The sequence below is a fragment of the Salvelinus sp. IW2-2015 genome, unplaced genomic scaffold (assembly GCF_002910315.2).
Source record: "Salvelinus sp. IW2-2015 unplaced genomic scaffold, ASM291031v2 Un_scaffold895, whole genome shotgun sequence".
NCBI classification, from domain to species: Eukaryota; Metazoa; Chordata; class Actinopteri; order Salmoniformes; family Salmonidae; genus Salvelinus; species Salvelinus sp. IW2-2015.
The window spans coordinates 491,261-494,938 of record NW_019942638.1 but is presented as its reverse complement, the minus strand read 5'-3'; the positions used below and the strand labels follow the sequence as shown (position 1 = coordinate 494,938).

Here is a 3,678-nt window from a genome sequence, read left to right as displayed (position 1 = left end):
ATGACCTGCTGTAGTAGACAACTTACCTGACCTGCTGTAGTAGACTACTGACCTGACCTGCTGTAGTTAGACTACTGACCTGACCGTCTGTGTAGGACTACTGACCTGACCTCGCTGTAGTAGACTACTGACCTGACCTGCTGTAGTAGACTACTGACCTGACCTGCTGTAGTAGACTACTGACCTGACCTGCTGTAGTAGACTACTGACCTGACCTGCTGTAGTAGACTACTGACCTGACCTGCTTTAGTAGACTACTGACCTGCTTTTAGTAGACTACTGACCTGACCTGCTTTAGTAGACTACTGACCTGCTTTAGTAGACTACTGACCTGCGTAGTAGACTACTGACCTGACCTGCTTTAGTAGACTACTGACCTGACCTGCTTTAGTAGACTACTGACCTGCTTTAGTAGACTACTGACCTGCTGTAGTAGACTACTGACCTGACCTGCTTTAGTAGACTATGACCTGACCTGCTTTAGTAGACTACTGACCAGCTTTAGTAGACTACTGACCTGCTGTAGTAGACTACTGACCTGCTTTAGTAGACTACTGAACCTGCTTTAGTAGACTACTGACCTGGCCTGCTTTAGTAGACTACTGACCTGCTTCAGTAGATTCACTCTGTATATTGCTTCTACACCTGCATTGCTTGCTGTTTGGGGTTTTAGGCTGGGTTTCTGTACAGCACTTCGAGATATTAGCTGATGTACGAAGGGCTATATAAAATAAACTTGATTTGATTTGATGATTTGATATATTATTTGTAAGTCTTTTTCTCTTGTTAAAGGGTCAATCTGTGATTGTTGTATCCATTTGGACTTTTAAATGAATGATATGTACCCATTGATTTCTAAAGATATAACCAAGTAGGTTATTTGGTTTTGAGTGTTGAGATTAGATTGGACCTGATCTGAAATTCAAGCTGTGATCGACATCATACGTGATAATTCAATAACATATATCATGTTAATCTCAGGATCAACTTCCTACAAAATGTATTTTGAAAACAAATATCTGAAATATTTACTGCTTAACCTAGACTCACTTTGCATATGATTACAATGTTATTATAACATTTATATTTCATCCTTCTTATTAAAAATAAGTAAATAACATTTGAATGTGTTGTGAAAAGAGAATATACCTTCTGCTACCCTGGTAATGAGGATCAGCTCTGTCAGCAGCAGGTAGTGGACATTAAACCTGCTACCCTGGTAGTGAGGATCAGCTCTGTCAGCAGCAGGTAGTGGACATTAACCTGCTACCCTGGTAGTAGTAGACTACTGACCTGACCTGCTGTAGTAGACTACTGACCTGACCTGCTGTAGTAGACTACTGACCTGCTTTAGTAGACTACTGACCTGCTTCAGTAGACTACTGACCTGACCTGCTTTAGTAGACTACTGACCTGCTTTAGTAGACTACTGACCTGCTGTAGTAGACTACTGACCTGCTGTAGTAGATTCACTCTGTATATTATTTGTAAGTCTTTTTCTCTTGTTAAAGGGTCAATCTGTGATTGTTGTATCCATTTGGACTTTTAAATGAATGATTTGTACCCATTGATTCTTAAAGATTTAACCAAGTAGCTGATTTGGTTTTGAGTGTTGAGATTAGATTTGACCTGATCTGAAATTCAAGCTGTGATCGACATCATACGTGATAATTCAATAACATATATCATGTTAATCTCAGGATCAACTTCCTACAAATGTATTTTGAAACAAATCTGTAAAATAATTTACTGCTTAGCCTAGACTCACTTTGCATATGATTACAATGTTATTTTTAAATGTATATTTCATCCTTCTAATTAAAAATAAGTAAATAACATTTGAATGTGTTGTGAAAGAGAATATACCTTCTGTCAGCAGCAGGTAGTGGACATTTACCTGCTACCCTGGTAGTGAGGATCAGCTCTGTCAGCAGCAGGTAGTGGACATTAACCTGCTACCCTGGTAGTGAGGATCAGCTCTGTCAGCAGCAGGTAGTGGACATTAACCTGCTACCTGGTAGTGAGGATCAGCTCTGTCAGCAGCAGGTAGTGGACATTAACCTGCTACCCTGGTAGTGAGGATCAGCTCTGTCAGCAGCAGGTAGTGGACATTAACCTGCTACCCTGGTAGTGAGGATCAGCTCTGTCAGCAGCAGGTAGTGGACATTAACCTGCTACCCTGGTAGTGAGGATCAGCTCTGTCAGCAGCAGGTAGTGGCATTAACCTGCTACTCCTGGTAGTGAGGATCAGCTCTGTCAGCAGCAGGTATGGACATTAACCTGCTACCCTGGTAGTGAGGATCAGCTCTGTCAGCAGCAGGTAGTGGACATTAACCTGCTACCCTGGTAGTGAGGATCAGCTCTGTCAGCAGCAGGTAGTGGACATTAACCTGCTACCTGGTAGTGAGGATCAGCTCTGTCAGCAGCAGGTAGTGGCCATTAACCTGCTACCTGGTAGTGAGGATCAGCTCTGTCAGCAGCAGGTAGTGGCATTAACTGCTACCTGGTAGTGAGGATCAGCTCTGTCAGCAGCAGGTAGTGGACATTAACCTGCTACCCTGGTAGTGAGGATCAGCTCTGTCAGCAGCAGGTAGTGGACATTAACCTGCTACCCTGGTAGTGAGGATCAGCTCTGTCAGCAGCAGGTAGTGGACATTAATGCTACCCTGGTAGTGAGGATCAGCTCTGTCAGCAGCAGGTAGTGGACATTAACCTGCTACCTGGTAGTGAGGATCAGGCTCTGTCAGCAGCAGGTAGTGGACATTAACCTGCTACCCTGGTAGTGAGGATCAGCTCTGTCAGCAGCAGGTAGTGGACATTAACCTCCTACCTGGTAGTGAGGATCAGCTCTGTCCAGCAGAGGTAGTGGACATTAACCTGCTACCCTGGTGTGAGGATCAGCTCTGTCAGCAGCAGGTAGTGGACATTAACCTGCTACCCTGGTAGTGAGGATCAGCTCTGTCAGCAGCAGGTAGTGGACATTAACGCTACCACCTGGTAGTGAGGATCAGCTCTGTCAGCAGCAGGTAGTGGACATTAACCTGCTACCCTGGTAGTGAGGATCAGCTCTGTCAGCAGCAGTGTGGACATTAACCTGCTACCCTGGTAGTGAGATCAGCTCTGTCGCAGCAGGTAGTGGACATTAACCTGCTACCCTGGTAGTGAGGATCAGCTCTGTCAGCAGCAGGTAGTGGACATTAACCTGCTACCCTGGTAGTGAGGATCAGCTCTGTCAGCAGCAGGTAGTGGACATTAACCTGCTACCCTGGTAGTGAGGATCAGCTCTGTCAGCAGCAGGTAGTGGACTTCACTGCTACCTGGTAGTGAGGATCAGCTCTGTCTTTATGTCTTCCACTGAAGTGCAGAAACATCTATTTCATTTAGTTGTTGGTGGACAGCAGCTCAACAATGGGGATCTTTGTTGTCTTGGACTTGGAAAAAAAAGGGGAATATTAAAATGTGTTTTTCCTGGTTCAAGTGAGGTTGAACAGGGATTGAAAATGTGATCATCGTTAGACAATATGAGTCTTGTTCAGTACACAAAAAGCAGGTCCCTAATCATTGAAGTAATGATCAGATTTCAAGAATGTTGGTTAAAAACCAGCAATGACAAAGCAAGTTAGAATTTTGGCTTCCCATCCCTCTTTATTATTTCACGTCAATATTTTTTTATTTCTC

At 43.9% G+C, this 3,678-nt stretch overlaps 2 long non-coding RNA genes across 5 annotated transcripts in view; both read right to left on the bottom strand.

The window, feature by feature from the left end:
• The window catches only part of LOC139024032 (uncharacterized), a 14,581-nt gene that overhangs the window by 5,620 nt on the left and 5,283 nt on the right, over window positions 1-3,678 (bottom strand). For 2 of the 4 annotated variants that reach the window (XR_011475270.1, XR_011475269.1), the window contains exons 2-5: window positions 1,388-1,455; window positions 1,294-1,345; window positions 138-262; window positions 6-57 (exon numbers count right to left, since the gene is read on the bottom strand). This is a non-coding gene — a long non-coding RNA (uncharacterized lncRNA). The remainder of the gene's footprint in view (window positions 1-5; window positions 58-137; window positions 263-1,293; window positions 1,346-1,387; window positions 1,456-3,678) is intronic. The other 2 variants (XR_011475272.1, XR_011475271.1) reach the window with 2 other exon arrangements.
• Window positions 280-633, bottom strand: LOC139024033 (uncharacterized). Its single transcript, XR_011475273.1, has 3 exons — window positions 561-633; window positions 378-445; window positions 280-331 (listed from the first exon to the last, which is right to left on the bottom strand). It is a non-coding gene; the product is annotated as an uncharacterized lncRNA (long non-coding RNA).